The following is a 26,702-nucleotide window of genomic DNA, read 5'->3' on the forward strand; positions in this document are numbered from 1 at the left end:
TTTTAGTCCTAAACAATGAAAGTTAAGTTAGTTTGTAGAGGAATCGCTTGTTATTTGGAAGTGAAAGATTTGTCAAGAAAAGATGTGCCCAACTCTCACAAGGAGAATAAAGGGAAGCTTCTAAAGGAAGAGGCAGTAACTTGGGTATTCTGAGGTTCTGAGCTAATATCCCCTTATCAGTGATTGAATACCATGCATGTTCTTTTGTGGTTGGGTTATCTCACTCAGGATGATATCCTCCAGACCTATCCATTTGTCTAAGAATTTCATGAATTCATTGTTTTTAATAGCTGAGTAGTACTCCATTGTATAAATGTACCACATTTTCTGTATCCATTCCTCTGTTGAGGCACATCTTGGTTCTTTCCAGCTTCTGACTATTATAAATATGGCTGCTATGAACATAGTGGAGCATGTGTCCTATTACATGTGGTGCATCTTCTGGGTATATGCCCAGGAGTGTTATAGCTGGGTTCTCTGGTAGTCCTATATCCAGTGTTCTAAGGAACCTCCAAATTGATTTCTGGAGTGGTTGTGCTAGCTTCTAATCCCACCAGCAACAGAGGAGTGATCTTTCTCTACATCCTCAGGAGCATCTGCTATCACCTGAGTTTTTTCTTAGCCATTCTGACTGGTGTGAGGTAGAATCTCAGGGTTGTTTTGATTTGCATTTCCCTGATGACTAAGGATGCTGAAAATTTCTTTAGGTGTTCACAGCCATTCGGTATTCCTCCATTGAGAATTCTTTGCTTAGCTCTGTACCCATTTTTTAATAGGGTTATTTGGTTCTCCGAAGTCCATTTTCTTGAGTCTTTTTGTATATGTTAGATATTAGCCCCCTATTGGATGTAGGATTGGTAAAGATATTTTCCCAATCCATTGGTTGCTGTTTTGTCCCATTGACAGAGTCCTTTGCCTTGCAAAAGTTTGCCATTTTATGAGGTCACATTTGTCAATTCTTGCTCTTAGAGCATAGGCTATTGGTATTATGATCAGGAAATTTTCCCTTGTGTCCATGTGCTCAAGGCTCTGCCCCACTGTCTTTTCTATTAGTTTCAGTGAATATGTTTTTTTTTTTTTTGTGCAGGTCCTTGATCCACTTGGGCTTGAGCTTTGTAAAAGGAGATAAGAATGGATTGATTTGCATTCTTCTACATGCTGATTGTCAGTTGAGCCAGCTCCAGTTTTTTTTTTTTTTGAAAATGCTGTCCCCCGCCCCCACCCCCAGATGGTTTTAGCTTCTTTGTCAAAGATCAAATGACCATAGTGGTTTATTTCTAGGTCCTCAATTCTATTCCATTGATCTACCTGTCTGCCTCTGTACTTGTACCATGCAGGTTTTTACCACAATTTCTCTGTGGTACAGCATGAGTTCAGGGATTGCTGATTCCCTCAGTAGTTCTTTCATTGCTGAGAATAATTTTTGCTATCCAGAGTTTTTTGTTATTCCATATGAATTTGGAAATTTATCTTTCTAACTCTATGAAGAATTGAGTTGTAATTTTGATAGGGACTATACTGAATCTGTAGATTGCTTTCAGCATAATGGCCATTTTACTATATTAACCTTGCCAAGCTATAAGCATAGGAGGTCTTTCCATCTTCTGAGATCTTCCATTTCTTCCTTCAGAGACTTGAAGTTCTTGTCATACAGAACTCTCACTTACTTAATAGAGGCACACTAAGGTATTTTATATTATTTGTGACTATTTTGAAGGGTGTTGTTTCCCTAATTTCTTTCTCAGCTTTTTTTAAAGTTAATTTTATATTCAGCTACTTTGCTGAATTTGTTTATCAGGTTTAGAAATTCTCTGGTTTAATTTTGGGGGTCTTGTAAGCATAATATCATATCATATGCAAATAGTGTCATTTTGACTTCTTCCTTTCCAATTTGTATCCCTTTGACCTCCTTTTTTGTTGTCTAATTTCTCTGGCTAGGATTTCAAGTACTATATTGAATAGGTAGGGAGAGATTGGTCAGCCTTGTCTAGTCCCTGATTTTAGTGGGATTGCATCAAGTTTCTCTCCATTTAGTTTGATATTGGCTACTGGTTTGCTGTATATTGCTTTTACTATGTTTAGATATGGGCCTTGAATTCCTGATCTTTTCAAGACTTTGATCATGAATGGGTGTTGGATTTTGTCAAATGATTTTCAGCATCTAATGAAATGATCATATTTTTTTTTCATTGAGTTTGTTTATATAGTGGATGAGGTTGATGAATTTCTGTACATTGAACCATCCCTGCATCCCTGGGATGAAGCCTACTTGATCATGATGGATGATTGTTTGGATTAGGACTCCGAGAATTTTATTGAGTATTTTGCATCAATATTCATAAGGGAAATTGGTCTAAAGTTCTCTTTCTTTGTTGTGCCTTTGTGTGGTTTAATTATAAGAGTAATTGTGACTTCATAGAATGAATTGGGAAGAGTACCTTCTTATTATATTTCGTGGGATTGTTTGAGGAATAATGATATTAGATCTTCCTTGAAGGTCTGATACTACTCTGTACTAAATTCACAGACCACATGAAGCTGGGGAAGAAGGAAGACCAAAGTGTGAATATTTTGGTCCTTAGAAGGACAAACAAAATACCCATTGAAGGAGTAACAGAGACAAAACGTAGAGCAGAGACTAATGGAAAGGCCATCCAAAGACTGCCCCACCTGGGGACCATTCTGTACATAGTCACCAGACCCACACACTATTGTAGATGCCAATAAGTGTTTGCTGATGGAAGCCTGATATAGCTGTCTCCGGAGAGGCTCTACCAGTGTCTGAAAAATACAGAGGTGGATACTCTCAGCCAACCATTGGACTGAGCACAGGGTCCCCAATGGAGCAGCTAGAGAAAGGACCTAAGGAGCTGAAGGGGTTTGCAGCCCCATAGGAGGAACAATTATAAGAACTAACCAGTGCCCCCAGAGCTCCCAGAGAGTAAACTATAAACCAAAGGATACACATGGAGGGACTCCTAGCTAAAGCTAAAGCTGCACATGCAGCAGAGGCTTATGTTAGTAGACAAAGGCAATAAGCCTCTGAGAGTACAGTTAAACTTGCCCCTGAGTTTTCTTTCCTAAAACATATCATATCTATCAATAATCACATATCTTTATATTGACAGCCAATCTTCATTGTCAATATTTATCATTTAATTCTTTTTTATTAGATATTTTCTTTATTTATATTTCAAATGTTATCCCCTTTCCTAGTTTCCCCTCTGAAACTGCCCTATCCTCTCCCCTCTCCCCTTGCTCCCCAACCCACCCACTCCTGCTTTTCTGGGCCAGGCATTCCCCTATACTGGGGCATAGAACTTTCACAGGACCAAGGGCCTCTTCTCCCATTGATGACCTACTAGGCCTTATAAGCTTTAAAACCATAAATATGTTCAGTATTAAAAACATAACTCACTGAGAAGACTACAGCTGTTACAGTTATAGTATTTTTAATATTTCAAAAATTAGATAATAAGTCACAAACTTCAATTTATGAGTTACACAGAGATGCTTCTGATTTTGACTTCCTGACAATAACAAAACAAAACAAACAAACAAAAAAACAAAACCTTATATTTAGTACACAAAGAAAAGTCTCAGACCTTAGCCAGGTGCACTTCACCATACACAGCTTTAAGATTCAGTAAGTTCTTAAGGAACAATACAACATTACTTTATGTAAATGTCAAGGTGGCTGTATTCTGATGAGTCTTATAAGAACACTTTAACATTTAAAGTTCAGATAACTGTCAACAGAGGAAAGCTTTTAAGTATGTGTTGTGTTACTCTGGCAAATGTTGAAGTCGTGTTCACTAAGAAAGAAAAGATGAAGTCCAGTTAGAATGCAAAGAACACTAATACCTAGATGAAGACTAATTCAAAGCTATATAGAAAATGACAGTATATGTGAATTATTAGAAATAAGTAGGTTAAAAAAAAAGCCGGGCGTGGTGGTGCATGCCTTTAATCCCAGCACTCAGGAGGCAGAGGCAGGCGGATTTCTGAGTTCGAGGCCAGCTTGGTCTACAAAGTGAGATCCAGGACAGCCAGGGATATACAGAGAAACCCTGTCTCCGAAAAACAAAAACAAAAGCAAAAACAAAAACAAAAACAAAAACACAAAAAAGAAATAAGTAGGTAACATAGCACTCCAATCAGAGATGCTTACAGACAACTTTAAATCTAGAATGTGTAACTGATGTGAGATATGCCTAAAGCATTCTATAGTTATAAATCGATAAGATACGTCCACCCCAGGTCCAGGTCCATGTACTGGATTGGTTGTCCCGAGATGAATTTTGACCTAATGGTTGTTTATAATATGATGATTTCATAACATGGCAGTGTTATCAGGAGTTAGCGAGATGTGGGTAGTAATGCCCTGTAGTGAACAGGTGACTGTTAGACTTGGAAAACTGTTTCATGTCCCTTGTATCTTATGTCTGCTTCTTTCTAATATTTTTTAAGTGAGCAGTTTTGATACAGTATGATGCTGCTGCCTCTATTCTGAGTCTCACTTTAGGTCAGCAAAATCCAAGCAGAAAGACACAGTAGTCCTAGTACTATGGAAACTTTTAAATAGTTTAATTGTGTTTGGATTGAAACTTCTGAAACCATGAGCCCCAGGAACCTTTCCTTCTCCAACACATTTTTCTCTCTTGCATTTGTCACAATCATGAAAAATTTATTCCCTGATGTTACAAGGCAAAAAGAATCAAAGTGACTTGATGAAAATTCATCAGCCATTTTTGTATGTATGCTTGTATGCTTGTGTATATGCTTATAAGTGTGTATGTATATGCGTGCATGTGTGTATGTGTGTGCATGCATGCATGTGTGCATGTGCATGTGTGTGTGTGTGTGTGTGTGTGTGTGTGTACACGTGCATGCACATGCTCAAATGCTAGAGATCAGACCTTGGGACCTTGTACATGCTAGGTAAGTGCTGTGTAACTTAGAATCATCCAGTCTTTCTTTTCGGCCTTGTATCACAGATGGATGATACCACACGTATATCAGTACCTTTTCTGGCCAAATCCTGACTTGTAGATGATAGAAACTGATGAGGCTGATGAGAACCACTTTCAAGTCAGACCAGAAGAAGCAAACATTCTCAATCCTTATGACCCACGATGTCAACAGGCATATGTGAGTTTACTAACAACAACTGGCTGAAAACTACTGATGCCTAGCTGTAAGAGCAAAGAAGAGTTTAAAGACAGGAGACATAAATTATTATAGATTATTTCTTTTTTTAAATTTATTTTTATTTATTTTTATTAGATATTTTCTTCATTTACAATTCAAATGCTATCCCAAAAGTCCCTTATACCCTCCCCGACCCGGCCCTCCAACCCACCCATTCCAGATATTGACAACACAGTGATATTCCTTGCGAATGAATGTCATTTAATGTCAATTCATATTTTGATTTGTCTGTTGCTTGAGTGTGAGGAGCTGCCCTTGCAGTCGCCATTACAAGATGGCGCTGATATCTGGTGTTCTGACTAGTAAACAAGTAGTCTGCGCATGTGCTGGGGTAATTTTCCATGCCGTGTGCCCTGCCTGTCCCGTGGCGTCATTCTGGGCTGATAGTGAGCAACCAGCAGGGTAAAATACGTATCCAGCTGCTCTTGTGGGTTATAAAAGGACCGAGTTTCCTGTGTTCTGGGCCTCCTCCTCCTCCCCAGAAGCTGATCATCTATCTCTTGAGATGAAATAAAGCTGTTTGCTGCAGAAGGATCCGATTGTGTCCTGTGTGTGTGTCCTCGCTGGCGAGACTCCATATCACACAGACACTTGAGTTATATTAATCATTTTGTATTTTTTTTGTGTAAATCTGAAGCAAACACAATTATACTATTTAAAAGTTTCCATAGTACTAGGACTACTGTGTCTTTCTGCTTGCCCCTTTTCTTGACATAAAATTACCTTAATTCTTCACTCTAATGATAAAATAATCTGGAATTTTCCTTTGTTCTAAGTAGAATTTTTCTTCATAAACTTCACTGATGTCTGGTAATAGGCAATTCCCTATGTCCAGATATGAAAATTTTTCTGTTAATTTTCCTACATATTTCTGGGGAAAATTCTGTTTCCTTGTGTTAATTCCAATTATGTGAAGAATATCTACTCCTTTGTACATGTAAAGGTGCCTTCAGACTTGAGGCTACTTTATATCATTTCTTTTGAAAAATAATCACATTAATTGACCTTATACTCTATGATATTTACAGTTATCTGGGTCTTTTAGTTTTTAAGTATATTAGTGTTGTGTTTTCCCTATACTATGTTTTCAGGTTGCTATAAATTTTAAATATGATTTTAACTGAAATATTACTGCACACTTTTCTCAGATCCCTTTCTTATTTCTATGCCCTCCCAGCAACCCTCCTTCTACCCCCTCATGCTACATTACTCTCAAGTGGATGACCATATGAATTTGATATATATATATATACACACACACACATGTCCAGACTTATGGACTTACGGATCTATTTTTGTTGGTGATGTGTTTATGCTTTCAAAGCAAATATTCTGTTTTGAACAACACTTAAGGGGACTCATCTCTGGGAGACACTAGTTTTTACTCCTCAGCATTCACCATTTCACTGTAGCCCCTTGTTAAGGGTGTGAGTCCATGAAGAAATTTTATCTCTTCCACATTAACATATCTATTTATGTAGCACTTGGCAATATAGGATGAGATTATGTCAGAAACTTCCTGGTATTCTGGCTCTTACAATCTTTCTGTCTCACTTTTAGCATGTTTTCTGAGCCAATGGTGTCAATGTTGTATATTTCTTCAAGACTTTAAACAAATAATGATTAAACTTTCTGAAATTCTTGAGAAAAACAAAACAAAAAAGAAAGAGAGAGAGAGAGAGAAAGAGAGAGAGAGAGAGAGAAGAAAAAGAAACACAATTATTCCAAAGCTTATTCAATGATGCTAGTATTACTTTAGTACCAAAACCAGAAAAAGAGACCCACTCCAAAGGATAAACAAACAAACAAAAAGCACACACAGAACATTGCATCTGATATTGATGCAGATGTTCTCTGTAAAATACATGCAAACTGAATATATTCACATAACAAGAATATTACCCACCACAACCATGTTGGAATTATCCCATAAATGCAGAATTAATTCAGCATATGTTAGTCACAATATAATAAGCAGTATAAATGGTTTTAAAAATAAAGTTTAAAAATTCAATTATCTTGATAAATCCAGCAAAACATGATATCATGTTAAAGGTCCAAGAAAGAATAGAACTAAAGTGAATATTTCAGCATAATAAGGATTACACATAGCAAACTCTTAGCCAACATTATCCTAAAAGGCGAAAAATCTCAAAGCAATCTAATTAAAATTAGGAATGAGTAGGACTGCACAGACTGGAACAATAAGGCAACAGGAGGAAATGAACAAAATAAAAATAGAACAATAAAAAGTCAATTTTTCTTATTTGCAGATGACATGATACTGTAATGAGATGCCAACTTATTTGCCAGAAAACTATAAACAAAAATCTTAGCAAAGTGGTATAGTACAAAATCAACTTACAAAAATCCATTGCCTTTTTATGAAACAACAACAAACACTGAGAAATAATTCAAAGGAACACATTTAAAATAGCATCAAAGAATAAAGTATATTTTAATAAATGTAAACAAAGTGACATGAGATCTTTGGGAATAAAATTCTATATCTGTGAAAAGATGGGGAAAGACTTTCATTATATCTGAAATCACTGTTCACAATCCAAGTGTAATAATATAAAAGTGGTAACCAAAGACCCAGCTTATTTGTCTTGCTGAATTTTTCCTCAAAGAACACAACCTTTCCCTTTGCCTGTCAATATGGTTGACAAGCCAGCCATTAAGATTCTTCCTAAAGTGGAGTCAACCTCATACTGTAATAGTACATTCATTAGACTGATTTAAAAGGGGGTTAGACCTGTGTATAACCTCTCCTCCCATGGGCACCATTTTAGCTTGTTGGTATGTGAATGCGGGTTATTTGGCTGCTGTTGCACATAGTTGCAGTTCAATTTTCTCTTTAACTTCAGCAATTTCCCTAAGTCCAGGTGTCTCCCAATGTGCAAGAATGAATGTATTCCATTTCACTGCTTTTTCCTCAGTGTGTTTCATTAGGAACGGTGAACTATCTGCCTGGGCAATTTCTATTTGTTTTCTTGCCTTTTTCTTATTCCAATTTGTCATGCTAACTCACATTGTCAGCTAAGACTTAGCTGGTTTCTCTCCTTCAGGATTTATTTTTAACATTCCTTGGCTTCTACCACCAGTATTCATCCCTGGGCAGAACAAGCTTTCAACACAAAACACATTGCAGTCACTTGCTGTGGAACTAGAAATGATGCATAATTCACCTGTATTAAAATAAAGTGTGTGTGTGTGTGTGTGTGTATGTGTGTGTGTGTGTGTGTGTGTGTGTGTGTGTGTGTGTGTGCGTGTGTGTGAGACAGAGACAGAGAGAGACAGTTATGGTATGGTTGTAAACTCCTTCCTTATTGTTAATGTGGACTAAAAGATTTTGCATTATGTTAATATTAAATTAGGAACATAAATTTTGATAAATATTTCTATTAAGGGTTTTTAATTTTTGTATGTTTTTCCGTATGGGCAGGTGTTAAAAATGCATGTGTAATTGTATGCATATTTGTGGATATTAAAGGTCCATATGCACTGTTACTGTCTGTTGTTCTCCATCTTAATTTTTGAGACAGGAACTCACTCTGACCTTGAAACTCTTTGAATAAGTAGGCAGGCCAGTGAGCAAGGTCTAAGGATCATCTCACTGTGGACTCCCCACAGCTAGTGTTACAGGCATGCACTGGCATGCCTAGCATTTTGTAGGGGCTAAGAATAAGAACTGGGGACCTCATCCTTTATGAAAGCAATCACTTGACCAACTGAACCATCTTTTCAGCCACTAAAGCATGAACACATTTTTAAATTTTGTCTCAGAATGGATGCACTTGTCTTTAAAAGTCTAGGAATGATAGTGAAACACTAGCCCTAATCAGCTCATTTTCAAATTGATGTACTTTTCTAGATTACATTAGAGATACTTAAATTAACACTCCTCTTCATTTTGAAACTGTAAATATATATACTATGTCAATGTTTTCAAAAATACCAAAGGAATCTGAATTTGAAATACAACACTTTCAGGTGGAATGTTTTCCTTGCCCAACTTAGTAATATTTCTCTAAGGAGAGATGCTTAATTTTATTTCTAGAAAGTCAATAGAAATGTTTCAAAACCAAGAGGGTAAACCAGATCTCGAACTTAAACACTATCAAGTGACTCGTGACTATAGTATTCAGTGTGAGATCTAATATTGAACATATTACTTGGGCATGCAGTACAATGCCAGATGCATCCCTTAGATATTGAAACACATTATTTAAATGCTGCACCAGTGAGCAAGCTTGTACCTTCCTTGACATACTTGCCTTACCTATGTCCTAGTGTGATACTGGCATCACATACCTACATTCCTCGTTTATCTCCTTCGCTTGCTTTACTCATCTGGAAAACCTTATCTGCAGCTTTCAGATTCAGACACATTCCAAGGTTTGCAGAAGAGGAAAAGAAATAAAGACAAGATAATTAGTTCATTCAAATCAAGAATATCCTAGAAAAATCTAGTAAGTATATGTCTTCATGAAATTAATCTTAACAGGAAAATAATTGGTGTGAAGAACTGTATACTGTTTCACTTTCGTTTAAAATACACAATTACAATAATTTTAAATATATCAGTGATACTGGATACAACTTTTTTTTCATGAACCTAGAATGAAAATGACAATTTGAAAGATAAAATTCAGTATGGCAGAATGATATACTGTATTAGCATCGACTGGCTGAAAATTTAAACATATTAGTCCTTTTAAAACATTTGATTTCATTCTTTGAAAGCTTCAAACATTTTTATTATGTTAATTTTCCATCATCTCTTCTTAGATTTAACAACCCCATTCCATACTGACACAACTTTGATCGTCATATTTTAAAACCATCAATTCTCATTAGTGCTGTGCATACACTATTATATATGTGCCTACTCATGGGAGAGTATTTCGACCACAGACCTAATGAAGCATTACTTGGTCTCTTCTAATTACTGATATCTCCTCATCAAAGATAGTACTTTAAAGTATCTTCTCTCTCTACATTGGGATTTTGTGTAGTGTGAACTTGTTTATACTATCACAACTCCTGTTACTTTATATGTGAAACTGTTGTGCTGTGTCCAGAAAGGGTTACCTTGTCTCTTCACTCCCTCTGACTTTTACAGTGTTTCTGTCCTCTCTAACCCAGTAAGCCTTTGGAGGAAAGGGTGTGGTGTAAATATCCCATTTAGTTAAAGCATTTCCCAATCACATGTTCTCTGTAGCTGAGTATCTCTGTGTGTGTGCGTGTGTGTGTGTATGTGTGTGTGTGTGTGAGATCACCCATTACACAAAGAAACTTTTCTGATGAGTTTTGAAAGATGCGCTAATTCATGAGTATGTTATGAGAAATTTTAAGGAACAGATTTAGTATTATATCAGGTTTAAGATTAGTAGATTAATAGAAATGCACTCTTCCCTAGAGCTTATGACCTTGCTATTTCCTATCTTAGTCTGCACAATTATGCCAATTTTATATTTCACAGTGATAGTGAAGGTAAATCCAAGTAAAAAGTGGTCAGTTACTTTAATGATGTCAGTGTCACGCTTGTACCAGTGCACATATCTTATTAGGCAGGTCGTTGCTGTAGCTCCTGGTGTACACAGCTGAGTAAGACTGGTGACCACTTTTCCCCTGTGATATCATGTATGGCATCTTCAAGGATCATGAGAGCTATCTAGTTGTAATGAAGGTTCTACATCAATCTCAGCTTGTATATTTTTTTCAGTTAGCTTGAGATTCCTCCACATTTTTATTTCTACAGAATTGATACAGCATTTAGTATGACAAGTATATTTTTAAACTTCCTCAAAAATTTATCAACATTTGTTATAAAACCCACAATAGATTTATGAAAGAGAGAACAAACAGCAACATATATTTCTAGCATTGTTGTATATCTGTATGATCGCTAAGTGTCATCTCATTTTAAAGCTGACTCTATTTAGAATTGCCTAGAAAACATACCTATGAATGTGTCTGAGAATTTATCCAGAGAGGCTGAACTAAGGTAAGAAGATACACCTTGAATGCACACAGTATTGTCCCCTAAATAAGGATCTAGACTTAACAGAAAGGTAACTACAAGGATTTAAGCTGAATTCCAGGATTTATATTGCTCTGGTAGCTAATTTTAAGATAATTGTGACTAGATAATCAACATACCTGTTACCATGGTCTGCCTACCATAAAGCACAATTCTTTCAAACTGTGAGCCAAAATAAGCGCTTTCATCTATGAGTTTCTTCTGGCAAGTATTTTATCACAACAGGAAGAAAGTAACAATATTGACCTATCAAGCAATAAAACAACTATAAACGGGTCATCAACAAAATTAAGTAATGGAGTGTTCCCTGTTACCATTGCTTCTAGAAAAATAACAACAACAACAACAACAAAAACAACAACCAAACAAAAAAGCAAAACAAAACAAAATAAAACAAAAACAGGGTATATTATAAGCCAGCAGTAAAGAAAAATGTAAGAAAATATAGTGCCTAGACAATATACAGGACAGCTAGTGGAACCATAAAGCAATATGCTTCGATGCATTAGAGTCCAAACATAGCTAGATACAGTAATCAATCAAAAGGAAGGCTGATGAGCATTACCAAAGGAATGAGAGCAAATCCAACCTGCTCCACAGCCACCTGCAAACCAGAGTGCATAAAAAATCCCCACTTCACGCCCTATTGATCACTTTTAGTTCAATTTCAAATTTTATACCTTTTCATGAGTCCTATTTTTGTGTCTTAATTTTTCAGTTATTTTAATCATTTATAAAAGAGCCTCTTTTTCTCCATATCATAAATATATAAATTAATCACATACAAACCACAAAATGAAGTCAAAGAAATTCTATAATAGAAATGTACATAATAGGGGTCAAGATAAAATGAACCTGTACTAAATAAAAAGAAATAATCAGCATAATAAAAATAATTTGAAAACACAGGCATTCAAAAATGCATAACGAATATAAGCAGAGTCTATAACTTGAATTTTTGAAATGAGACTGCATCCAAATAATCTGTGATAACAGTTGAAGCCTTGTGTTTACTCATATATTATTTGAACTTGATATTTTATATTGTAATAAACCAGATAATACATTAACATGGAAGATTGAATTTAAGACCTAGACTTATCAAGTTTTTACTCTTCAGACTAAGTGTATACTAACCTCTGAGGAGGAAAACATAACAGGGAAGGAAAATTCTGTTCACTCTCAAAATTTTTATTAGTCAGTTTTTAACACAGTATATTTTGATGATATTCTTTGCTGCTTCTCAACTCCTTCAAAATTTTGGCCAACTCCTTATCCAACGACCTTCATACTCTTTCTCTCACACAATTCAAAAAAAAATTACAAAAACAAAATAAAACACAAAAAAACGAAAATCTAAACTAAATTAGAAAAGAAAAGGAAACCAATAAGACAAAAAACAAACAAACAAACAAAAATAAAAAACAACACAATAAACCTAAAATTACACAAAAACACATGGAGTCCATGTTGTGTTGGACAACTCAAAGCCATATTCAACACTGCTAGTATTACCAAGAATCTGAGCCTAGATAGCTCAGCCTTCTTTCTCTTCCCCATCCCTGTTTTCTATAGGTTTGATTTTTTTAAAGCTATCTTTTCTTTATAGAAAATAGATTCATCTCTCCTACAATATATCCCAACCACAATTCTCCCTCTCTCCATTCCTCCTAATTCCCTGCCTTAACTTCCCTACACCCAGTTCCACTTCCCACCCGTTTCCTTCATTAACGAGCAGGCCTCCAAGAAACAACAACCAGATACAGCAAACCAATACCCAGCAAGACAAGGTATATGTCTTCTCACTAAGCCTAAAATCTCTAATACAATAGGAGGAGAGGGTTACAAAGACCAAGAAAAGTCAGAGGTATTTCTGCTCCCACTTTTAGATGAACCACAGAAATACCAAGCTAACAGCCATAACATTTACACATGCAGAGGTAATGGTACATATCAGTGCACACCATGATTGCTCTTTCAGTCTCTGTGAACCCATGAGAATCCTGCTTTGTGGGTTCAGTGTATGACTATATCCTGTATCCTTTCTGCCTCTTATATTCTTTACATTCACTCCTCCATGGGATCCCATGAGCTCCACAAAATGTTTGATTTGGGGTCTCTGAACCTGCTACCATATGCTGGCAGAGGGGAGCCTCTGTCATATCAACAGGACACGGCTCTGATTTGTGAGTATAGCAGAATATCATTAAAATTTTATTTTATTGATATTTCCTTACCAGTCATACTTATTGTTTGCTAGGGCTCAAGGGTCTCCTGTCTCCAGTTCTGACCATCCTCATTGTGTTGAGGTTCCATCCTACCTCAAGATCACTTCCTCATATATGTTCATTGCAACTCCATAGGTAGTAGCCAGAAACTATAAATGTAGATTCCTTTAACTGAATAATCAATAAAAAATTTGTTATAAATACACAATGGAATGTACTACAGTTATACAAAAGATACTCAGCTATTTAAAAAAAATGACATCAAACTAGCATAGAACCAAACAGGACTGTTCTTCAAAAAATCAGTAAAATAATTACTAATGATTTTTTTTATATCTAAATCAGTGCTTTTTCCAGTCATCATCAGAGGCTTTCTACAGCAGCATATGGGAGAGGATGATGAGCTCCTTCAGTCAGACACTATGCAGTAATAGAATCTACACGGGAGATTTCTACTAGATCCCTCTTCTTGGAGATCAAGAATGTGTAGAAGAGTGAAAGGACAGACTGTAGGAGGAAGAGAGGGTGGAGGCCACAGGGAGATCATGGCCCACGTAATCAACTAAGACATTCTCATGTGAACTCAGAGAGTGAAAGAGATTAAGCATGAAGCCTGCATGGATCTGCACCAGGCCCTCTGCATATGTTATGGCTATTAGCTTGGTGTTTTTGTAGGACTCCTAAGTGTGGATATCAGTCTATATCTGACTCTTTTGCCTGCTCTTGAGACCCTTTTCCTCCTATTGAATTGCTTTGTCCCATTGTCCAGCCTCTATATGAGGGCTTTCGTGTTGTCTTATTGTATCTTCTTTGCTCTGTTTGACTGTTTCCATTTGAAGTCCTGCTCTTTTCTGAAGAACAAATAGAAAGGCAGTGTGTATGGGAAAGAGAGGAGGTGGGGCTATGTAGGAGTAGTGGATAGAAGATAAACTGATTTGCCTATGTACTGGATGAGAGAAAACTCTATTTTCAATACACACACACATATGTATGCATATATATATGTACATATATAATGTATTATATATATTGAATAAAAGATGAGAGAAAATCTATAGAAATGAAATAATAATTTAAGAGTTGATGTAATAGTGAGTTTAAATAATTGTTTAAATAATTTTCCATCTCATATACAAGACTATATTGCCATCAGGCCTTTTTAACGCACATATGCTATATGTGTATGAATTTTTGTGTGAATGACAGTAGACTTACATATGTGTGGATGCTCATGCAGTTGTCAATGCCAGGTGATTTCCTCAATGTTGTTTTTATTAAACGTGTGAGGCTGGGGTCCCTCAGTGAGTCTTGAACATAACAATTAAGGTAAAATGTTTGTCAGTTGAACCTTGGAGACATTTTTTATGACTTACCACCAGTGCTTGGCTTACAGACTTATGACACTGAGCAGACTTTGCATTTTGATGTGGATATTGATGGCTTAAATTCAGGTTCTCATGTTTGTAGAGCAGTCACTTACCCAATAAATGGTATTCTCATATCCTAATTTATTATGTTTTCAATGTTCTACTGATACTGATACCTATATGTATATTTATAGTTTAATCACTGATGTATGGTTTGATATCTTACCAAGAAAGATTTGGCATAAAATATCAGTAACAAAATATCTTATCAAAATCATACCTATTGTGTTGCTATCAATAGAATTTAAGAGATTTTTGTCTAATTATAAAGATATAAATCAATTTAAATTGATTGTACATATCAAATTACTTTGTTGAATATTAGGTTTATAAGCACGTGCATTTTCTGAAAACTTGGACACAATAATGGGGTTTTAAATGCCTCTGACTTTGATTCAATCAATACATTCAATATTCTGAACAGTTAAAGACTGACTTTAACAAATACCCAAGATGTAACCTTTAAAAAATAAATAAAACAAAACTGAGTCTCACTATCTATGTAACTTAATTTTCAAGCTTCTCTCTTTGTCAAATAACTGTTATTTAGTACCATAAATTGGATATTTATATTTTTTTGAATTGTTTATCTTACCAACAGAATTAAATGAACATAATAAAATTCCAGTCATCTTGATTCATGTGGTCATTATTCATATACTGTAAAATAAAGTCATCTTGCTTAAGGTTTCTTGGAAAAGAAGGTGAAGTTATCCTGAGTGCTGCATCACTGATAGCAGAAAAATCAATACAATACATTTTATATTTTATATACACATATAAATGCATTAGGTACATTCTGATCCATTCACACAGTCTTGTAAATTCCCCTCATGTAGGCTCTATGTGTTCTTCTATAAGCAGACATTTTTAGAATAGCTAGGATATTGTTTTCCCCTATATCTGTCTGTGTGTCTGTCTACGTCTGTCTGTTTGCAGATGTATCTATGTGTGTGTATCTGAGTCTATCTGACCCTTCTCTCTATTGTTTACTTTCCTTTATCACTCCCCCTCTCTTTTCTCTGAATGTGTACATATGTGTTTGTGTGTTTGTCAGTTCCCGTATGTGTGTCTATTTAATTTTAATATATAGTTAAGTATAATATATCATTTTTATCTGTAAAGCTTTTATAGCAATCAATATAAATTGTAAACTTGAATTTTGGCCTAATGCTCAAACTATATTCTTGTCAGTGAAGAGATAACAACAATTACCTTTATTTTGTTTTTAAGACTACAAAGTGCTAATATCAATAAATCAGTTAATGACTATGTTCTTGCCATCTTATTTGTGCAGAATAAGTAAGTACAATAATAACACTTTTAAATTTCTAAGTACCCAGGAAAGTTTGGGTGCTTAATTTGTGTTTTTTGACTACTTAAATTTCTTACTGGAGACAGAATGCTGGGAATTCACATATATTGGAAGTGAATTGAGTGAATCAAGAGAAAAGGGAAAAGAAAAATATATTCTCATTTTGTATGAATCAAATTAGTTGCAAGGGAGACAATTTACTTCCTTTTCTGATGGGATTATGATTTGTGAATTAAGGCTTTAAACCTATTCATGTTATCTGTGCCTGTTCAGGGGGAGCATTTGCCCTCTTCGATCTATGTCTAGGAGTAGAATTCTTCAAGTGTCCTGAAACCCTTAGCACTGGTCTCACCGCATGAACATAGTATGTATCTTTGAAATCCAGAAGGTTTATGAGAAGATAGGAACATTGAGGAAAAGAAAATGATCCTGAAAAACTGGAACTTTTGATCATCTTTCCTGTGAATCAAATATTCAAAAGTAAATGTCAGCACCCATGTAGCATCGGTGATCTTTGTCCACACCTGGATAATGAGTGAGGGAATTGATGCCTACCAGAGATACATTGCAGACAATGCTGAATACAGGCTGGATGAAATAGCATATACTCACCAGCTGTTTTCATATTTTCTATGTGTTTTTCCTTCAACTCTTCTTTCACCTTCAAAGATACTGTCTTATCCTTCTCTTGTGGAGTTGCTTCATTTTGAAAAGTTCACCTATACAGTTAAAGGGGCAGGGCTACAGGTTTTCTCCTAGAGCTTTAACTGATTGGTTTTGTCCAATTTGACAGAACTCAAGAAATGAAAAGAACAAAACCAATTACTGTATTGAATTCAGCACAAAACTTAGCATTTATGCTCACAAATCTATAACCTATATGTACCTACTAAACAACTAAAACTGAACACATTGAATAAACAATAAATATAAAGTCAGCAGATATGAGAGAGAGAGAGAGAGAGTGTGTGTGTGTGTGTGTGAGAGAGAGAGAGAGAGAGAGAGAGAGAGAGAGAGAGAGAGAGAGAGAGAGAGAGAGAGAGTAGGTTTTACCTGAAAATGATTATTAGAAACACTTGGATGAATAAATACATTCTTCAAATTTGAGACACAGACACTTCCACAAACTTGCAAATGCTAGAATTTATGAATGTGGTGATAGGTTTTGATTAGATTTATATCAGGCAGTTGTAAACCCTGGCTCTTAACTTTCTACAGGTATGTGGATTTGTTCTCTCCTCTTTTCTTATCTTATAGGTTATATTTCACATTGTCAAAAATTTTGAAGCACAGCTTTAGACAGAATAACCACCAGTACTTCCAGTTATTAGCACAGCAAAAGGTGAGGAAGATGGCTGTGGCCTTCATTACAAGGCAACATGCTTACTATAGTTTAGAGACTATCTTTAAGCCATGTATAGATGCTTCTGATTAAAACTGAATGATGAAAGACACACTCATAGCACATTCTTTTGTTAGATGCCATTATCCACAGGATATTCTAATTCACTGAATATTTTCCTTCCTCTTTATATTCTACAGTCAGTTGAAAATCAAAATAATCACCTACTCCAAGACAAAATGAAACTTTTTACATTATCATAGATTGTAAGTACTTAGAATTGTGAATTTCAGGGTGTTCCTGCTTTAATAATATAGAGCTCATTTAACATCATCATGAATGTTTGTGTTTTGTGTGTGTGTGTGTCTGTGTGTGTTTCATGTGTGTTTAAAGTGTTTTCTTTCACTATACTTTTATTTGTTAAAATAGTTTCTGAAATGCTATTTCAGTATGTTTCATGCTTTTTGGCATAACTCTTAATACATGTAAAATAAAAAAAATAGTCATCAGCTATTTGTAGCCTGACAGAAACTTAATGTAGGTCCATCTTTAGTGAATATGTTAATTTGTACCTCTCATATGGCACATTCATAAGAGAAGAAATATAATCCTCTCTCCCGATTTATGGATGAAAAATTGACTTCTGAATTTACTACCCTGTACTAATAAATAAAATGATTTGAAGACCTTGTTAATTCTTCACTCTGCTTACATTAGTTTCTGGTCAATTTAATCCACCCTAAGAAATACATTCACATAAACATGACTGAGAAGAAATGAATCATTGAAATCCATTCAGCTCACAGGAAAAAGGAACCAAGCACACACTGCTTTGAATATCCACTCATCATCATATGCCATTCATGTAACCCATTTTTGTTTCCAACATCTCTATGAAAGCTGGAAATATTACTTGGAAAATTGCTGATGGCATGGAAAATAAGAAATACACAAACATTTCCTGAAATCCCCAAACTGCATAACAATAGAGGGGACCAAAGATGCAGACAGAATGAGCCTCCATTTGGAGGTTGAATATGCCCTTTTCAAAGACTCAGAAGTCTATGCTAATTCATGTTAGGTTTTTTTTTTTTTTTAATGAAAACATTAAATAAAGCAGAAAAATGTGGTGGGAATTTGGTGCAAAGTTAAATTAAACATTAATTTTCTCTTATATCCTGAACATTCTAATATTGGTGGTTTGATCTGCGCAAAGATTGACAACACAAGTTACATTTTGTTGGTGATGGTACGGTCACAAGACTTAAGCAGACAGAGGTGGCACTTATGAATCATGGATGACTGCTTTTCACTTCATATACACAAGAAACACATCATCAAAACTCCACAAATATCATATATAATTATGGGGAGTAATCTATTTATGTTGACTTCTAGTGAAGTCTTATTTTCTAAAGAATAGAATTTAACTTTTTTTTTTGAATAGTAGTTTATTAAAGAAGGAAAGATGATAAGAAAGAAAGGCAAGGAGGGACGTGGTGGCACACAGCTTTAATCTAATCTCAGCATTTGGGAAGCAGAGGCAGGCAGATCTCTTGGAGGCCAGCCGAGTCTACAGGGCAAGTTCCAGGATAGCCAGGGCTACACAGAAAAACCCTATCTTGGAAAAAAGAAGGAAAGAGGAAGGAGAGGAAGGAGAGAGAGAGAGAGAGAGAGAGAGAGAGAGAGAGAGAGAGAGAGAGAGAGAGAGAGAGAGAGAGAGAGAGAGAGAATTGAGGTTATGGGGAATGTGTGTCAACAATATTCAAGTAAAAACAATCTCTGTACAAGGAAGGAAAGAGAGGGGCCTTTAGTCACTGCTAAGAGTAATAGCAAGATTTCAGATTAATATGCTCTCACTGGAAAAGAAATCTTATTTGTTTTTCATTGTGTTAGTGTTTATTTTCATTTGTTTGTTTTTTTCTTATTGTCTATTTTATGTTTTTACATTTCTATCTTTCTTTTTTTTAGTGATTTTGTGTTTTTGAGAATTATACTTTTTTTAGTGTTTTAGGGTTTTTTTTAAGGTTGTTTTTAAAAGAATTTTAGGGTGTTTTGGTAATATAGTGATCGTTTATTTTTTTTAAGAATTTTATGTATTTTAACGTTTTGGGGGTTTTTTGGTCTTTATGTTTTTTTTTTTTTTTTTACAGTTTTTCAGCTCTTTAGGGTTCTTGAAGGATTTTTTTTTCTTAACATTCTAGGGTATTTTGGGGTTTTAGGGGTTTTTAGTTTGTTTTTAGGGTTCTAGAGATTTTTTTATCATTTTAGGTTTTTTTATAGTTTTGGGGCTTTTTATAAAACTAGAGTTCTTAAGTGTTTTTTTTTAGAATTTTACGGATTTTTTTAAGGTTTTTAAAAAGTTTTTATTAATTTTTTTAGATTCTTTAAAAGAGTTCTATCATTTAAAAGTGATTTAAGGGTTTTGTCCCTGTTTTCAGAGATTTATTAAGGTTTTTGTTTTTGTTTTTTGTTGTTGTTGTTTGTTTGTTTGTTTAAAGGTTTTATGGTTTTCAGGTTATTTTTAGGGTTCTTGAAATTTTGTAGAATATTAGAGCATTTTTTAGGGTTTTAGAATTTTTTTCTCCTAGAGGAGCTGGAGGAAGTACCCAGGGAGCTCGGGGGATCTGCAATGCTATAGGTGGAACAACAATATGAACTAACCAGTACACCCCCCCCCCACTACCCCATCCCACCCCCAGAGCTCGTGTCTCTAGCTGCAAATGTATCAGAAGATGGCCTGGTCGGCCATCAGTGGAAAGAGAGGACCATTGGTTGTGCAGACTTTATATGCCTCAGTACAGGGCCAAGAGGTAGGAGTGGGTGGGTGGGGGAGTGGGTATGGGAGGGTGTGAGGGACTTTTGGGATAGCATTGCAAATGTAAATGAAATAAATATCCAATAATAATGTTTTTACATTTCAAATGTTATCTCCTCTCCTTGTTTCCCCTCCAGAACCGCTGTCTCCCATCCTCCCTCCCCTTGTTTCAATGAGGATATTCTCCACCAATCCACCCACTCCCACCTCACTGTCCTGGCATTCCTCTACACTGGGGTATCTAGTCCTCACAGAACCAAGGAGAATCCAACTTTTTAATGATGTTTAGAAGTAAAATTCACAGAGGGACTACAGAAATTCATTCAATACCCTTGTCACTGTGAACTCTGAGTGAGAAACAAAATATAACTTGATGAAAATTATTTGGCGATTAATATGTGTTAATTTCTAAATGCAATGATGCTATACATTTTTACGTATGTGAAGACTTATTATTTCAATACTTAGCAAGGGGAAATCTAGTTTCCTTTTCTCTTCTATAAAAACAAGTGGACCTTTTGTGGCTTAAATCAATGTGAGAGAGTTTCTATAGTTATTCTAAGGAAAAGAAGGCAGCAGAGAGGAAAAAGAGGGAAGCATTTTTAGCTTGTGTGTTTTGACATTATGAAGACAAAAGTTTACCCCTAACATAGACCTGTCCTTACTTTTCTTTACTGAATTTAGTTCAGTTAAAACAGCAACAACAATAACAACAACAAACAAAAAATAAAACAAAAGAAAACAAAACCACCAAAGTTCTTCAGTGCTATACTGTTCATAGCATCCATTACACCACAATGACTTTTAAGCTACAGACACATGATTAAATTTAACATAGCAGATCTACTACTCTACACAGTTTAAATAGCAGTGAGGGCATTGAGTCTGTAGACTGATTTTGGTAAGATGGTTGTTTTTACTATATTAATACTATGAGTACATGAGCACAGGAGATCTTGCCGTCTTTGGAGTTCTTCAATTTCTTTCTTCAGGGATTTGAAATTCTTGTAATACAGATTTTTCACTTTCTTTGTAAGAGATATACAGTGATGTTTTATTTTGTTTGTGGCTATGGTGAAGGATGTTTTTTCCCTAATTTCTTTCTCAGCCTGTTTATCATTTATATAAAGGAAGAGCACTGATTTTTTTGAGTTAATGTATATCCTGCCATTTTGATGAAGGTATTTATCAGTTGTAGGAGTTCTTTGGTGGAATTTTGGAGGTGCCGAGTCTGACTATTTTCTGCCATCTACTCCTCTTGGGTGTGTTTGCTTCTTTCTGTACTAGAGCATTCTGGTGTGCTATTAAGTTGCTAGTATGGACTTTCTATAATTTCTTTATGAAGGAACTTAATGCTATGAATTTTCCTCTTCATTGTTTCCCTTTCATAGTGTCCCATAAGTTTGGTTACGTTATGTCTTCTTTTTCATAGAATTCTATATGTTCTTTGATTTCTTTCTTTATTTTGTCCTGACCAAGTTATCATTGATCAGAGAGTAGTTCAGTTTCTATGAATATGTGGGCTTTCTGCTGTTTTTGTTGTTACAAATGGTCAGCCTCAGTCCATGGTTAGCTGATAGAATACATGGGATTATTTCAACCTTCTTGTAACTGTTGAGGATTGTTTTGTAACTGATTTTATGGTCAATTTTGGAGAAGGTTACACAAGGTGATTAAAAGATGGTATATTCTCTTGTTTGAGGGCCAAAATGATTTGTAGATATCTGTTAAATTTATTTGGTTGATAATATCTGTTAATTTCACTGTGTGTTTTTTAGCTTCTGTTTTAATGACCTGTCCATTGGGAGGGAGGGCAATGGCTAGAATGTAAACATGAAATAAAATAAAATAAAATAAAATAAAATAAAATAAAATAAAATAAAATATTTTAAAACAATAGCAGGGACTGAGCACGCAGAGACATAGGCTGAACTTGAGGAGATCTAGTCTGCTATAGTCAGATGCTTATAGTGCCAAACTGCATAGTGAGTTTCCTAGGTTAGCTGATATCGTGTCTCAGCCAGAAAGAAAAAGAAAAAAGAAAGAAAGAAAGAGAGAGAGAGAGAGAGAGAGAGAGAGAGAAAGAGAGAAAGAAAGAAACAAAGAAACAAAGAAACAAAGAAACAAAGAAACAAAGAAACAAAGAAACAAAGAAACAAAGAAACAAAGAAACAAAGAAAGAAACGCAAATGCTACATAGAAATAGAAAGGTAGAAAGGGAAGGAAACACTTCAGTGAGAACTGCAGCTTAAGGGGACACAGAAACAAAACAAAACAAAACACAAACAAACAAACCCACCAAAATTAGAATAGGCAATATGTAAAGAAAAATAGATGGAGGAGGAGTTATGATTCACTTTTATTGAGGTCACAGACACATGGAAGTAAGATCTTTTCCCCCCTGTTTTCTGGCTAAAGTTCAATCTTAACTCTTCCTATGTAGGCAAAATATATCGATGTGATGCAGATGTCAATGACATCTACTTACAAGACTTTCTCAAGAACACTGAGAAATAATTTATCTTGTCAGAAGTTAAATCATTAAAAATATGGCATGTATTTTGTACAATATGGGCACAGTCTAGTGGAAATAATGCCAAATAATTTGCTTAAAGAACTCAATTAAATTCTGTGGTTTTCCTTTTTCCCATAAGCACTTTAGTTCAATAAATACAAAATCAGAACATTAAATTTTACATCGCAGAGGAAAAATATATATGCTTATGTAAAACGAACAGTTTTTATGAAATTAGTGTATCAGGATGTGGTTTAGAGAAATTATTACTCTATTTTCTCCAAGAAAATAGTAGAGATTTTTTAAAAATATTTTTATTACGTATTTTCCTCAATTACATTTCCAATGCTATCCCAAAAGTCCCCATACCCTTCCCCCCACTCCCCTACCCACCCATTCCCACTTTTTGGTGCTGGGGTTCCCCTGTACTGGGGCATATAAAGTTTGCATGTCCAATGGGCCTCTCTTATCAGTGATGGCCAATTAGGCCATCTTTTGATACATATGCAGCAAGAGTCAAGAGCTCCTTGGTATTGGTTAGTTAATAATGTTGTTGAACCTACAGGGTTGCAGATCTCTTTAGATCCTTGGATACTTTCTCTAGCTCCTCCATTGGGAGCCCTGTGATCCATCCAATAGCTGACTGTGAGCATCCACTTAAGTGTTTGCTAGGCCCTGGCCTAGTCTCACAAGAGATAGCTATATCAGGGTCCTTTCAGCAAACTCTTGCTAGTGTATGCAATGGTGTCATACTTTGGAGGCTGATTATGGGATGGATCCCTGGATAAGGCAGTCTCTAGATGGTCCATCCTATTGTCTCAGCTCCAAACTTTGTCTCTGTAACTCCTTCCATGGGTGATTGTTCCCATCTCTAAGAAGGGGCAAAGTGTTCACACTTTGGTCTTCCTTCTTCTTCAGTTTTATGTGTTTTGCAAATTGTATCTTATATCTCAGGTATACTAAGTTTCTGGGCTAATATCCACTTATCAGTGAGTACATATCATTTGAGTTCATTTATGATTAGGTTACCTCACTAAGGATGATGCCCTCCAGATCCAACCATTTGCCTAGGAATTTCATAAATTCATTCTTTTAATAGCTGATTAGTACTACATTTTGTAAATGTACCACATTTTTTTGTATCCATTCCTCTGTTGAGGGGCATCTGGGTTCTTTCCAGCTTCTGGCTATTATAAATAAGGCTGCTATGAACATAGTGGAGCATGTGTCCTTTTACCAGTTAGAACATCTTCTGGATATATGCCCAGAAGAGGTATTGCGGGATTTTCGAGTAGTACTATTTCCAATTTTCTGAAGAACCACCAGACTGATTTCCAGAGTGGTTGTACAAGCTTGCAATCCCACCAATAATCAAGGAGTGTTCCTCTTTCTCCACATCCTCGCCGGCATCTGCTGTCACCTGAATTTTTGATCTTAGGCATTATGACTGGTGTGAGATAGAATTTCAGGGTTGTTTTGATTTGCATTTCTCTGATAATTAAGGATGCTGAACATTTCTTCAGATGCTTCACAACCATTCGGTATTCCTCAGGTGAGAATTCTTTGTTTAGCTCTGAGCCACAGTTTTTAATGGGGTTATTTGATTTTCTGTAGTCCACCTTCTTGAGTTCTTTATATATATATTGGATATTAGTCCCTATCTGATTTAGGATAGGTAAAGATCCTTTCGCAATCTGTTGGTGGTCTTTTTGTCTTATTGACGGTGTCTTTTGCCTTGCAGAAGCTTTGCAGTTTCATGAGGTCCCATTTGTCCATTCTCGATCTTACAGCACAACCATTGCTGTTCTATTCAGGAGTTTTTCCCCTGTGCCCATATCTTTGAGGCTTTTCCCCACTTTCTCCTCTATAAGTTTCAGTGTCTCTGGTTTTATGTGGAGTTCCTTGATCCACTTAGATTTGACCTTAGAACAAGGAGATAGGAATGGATCAATTTGCATTCTTCTACATGATAACCACTAGTTGTGCCAGCACAATTTGTTGAAAATGCTGTCTTTCTTCCACTGGATGGTTTTCGCTCCCTTGTCAAAGATCAAGTGACAATAGGTATGTGGGTTCATTTCTGGGTCTTCAATTCTATTCCATTGGTCTACTTGTCTGTCACTATAACAGTACCATGCAGTTTTTATCACAATTGCTCTGTAGTACAGCTTTAGGTCAGGTATGGTGATTCCACAAGAGGTTCTTTTATCCTTGAGAAGAGTTTTTGCTATCCTAGGTTTTTTGTTATTCCAGATGAATTTGCAGATTGCTCTTTCTAATTCATTGAAGAATTGACTTGGAATTCTGATGGGGATTGCATTGAATTTGTAGATTGCTTTTGGCAAGATAGCCATTATTAATATGTTGATCCTGCCAATCCATGAGAATGGGAGATCTTTCCATCTTCTGAGATCTTCTTTAATTTCTTTCTTCAGAGACTTGAAGTTCTTATCATACAGATCTTTCAGTTCCTTTGTTAGAGTCAGGCCAAGATATTTTATATTATTTGTGACTATTGAGAAGGGTGTTGTTTCCCTAATTCCTTTCTCAGCCTCTTTATGCTTTGTGTAGAGAAAGGCCATTGACTTGATTGAGTTAATTTTATATCCAACTACTTCACCGAAGCAGTTTATCAGGTTTAAGAGTTCTCTGGTGGAATTTTTAGTGTCACTTATATATACTATCATATCATCTGCAAAAAGTGATATTTTGACTTCTTCCTTTCCAATTTATATCCCCTTGATCTTTTTTTGTTGTCCAATTGCTCTGGCTAGGACTTCAAGTACAATGTTGAATAGGTAGGGAGAAAGTGGGCAGCCTTTTCCTGTCCCTGATTTTACTGGGATTGCTTTCAGCTTCTCACCATTTACTTTGATGTTGGCTACTGGTTTGCTGTAAATTGCTTTTATCATATTGAGATATGGGCCTTGAATTCCTGATCTTTACAAGACTTTTATCATGAATGGGTATTGGATCATGTCGAATGCTTTTTCCGCGTCTAAGGAGATGATCATGTGTTTTTTTGTCTTTGAGTTTTTTTATATAATAGATTACGTTGATGGATTTCCGTATATTAAACCATCCCTACATCCCTGGAATATAACCTACTTGGTCAGGATGGATGATTGTTTTAATGTGTTCTTGGAATTGGTTAGCGAGAATTTTATTGAGTATTTTTGCATTGATATTCATAAGGGAAATTGTTCTGAAGTTCTCTATCTTTGTTGGATCTTTCTGTGGTTTAGGTAACAGAGTAATTGTGGCTTCATAGAATGAGTTGGGTAGAGTACCTTCTACTTCTTTTTTGTGGAATAGTTTGTGCAGAACTGGAATTAGATCTTCTTTGAAGGTCTGATAGAACTCTGCACTAAACCCATCTGGTCCTGGGCTTTTCTTGGCTGGGAGACTATTAATGACTGCTTCTATTTCTTTAGGGGATATGAGACTGTTTAGATCATTAAGTTGATCCTGATTTAACTTTGGTACCTGGTATCTGTCTAGAAATTTGTCTATTTCGTCTAGGTTTTCCAGTTTTGTTGAGTATAGCCTTTTGTAGACGGATCTGATGGTGTTTTGGATTTCTTCAGGATCTGTTGTTATGTCTCCCTTTTCATTTCTGATTTTGTTAATTAGGATGCTGTCCCTGTGCCCTCTAGTGAGTCTAGCTTAGGGTTTATTTTTCTTGTTGATTTTCTCAAAGAACCAGCTCCTCTTTGGTTGATTCTTTGAATAGTTGTTCATGTTTCCACTTGGTTGATTTTGCCCCTGAGTTTGATTATTTCCTGCCATCTACTCCT

Source organism: Mus caroli, unplaced genomic scaffold (assembly GCF_978045245.1).
Source record: "Mus caroli unplaced genomic scaffold, Mus_caroli_1 scaffold_14, whole genome shotgun sequence".
Taxonomy (NCBI): Eukaryota; Metazoa; Chordata; class Mammalia; order Rodentia; family Muridae; genus Mus; species Mus caroli.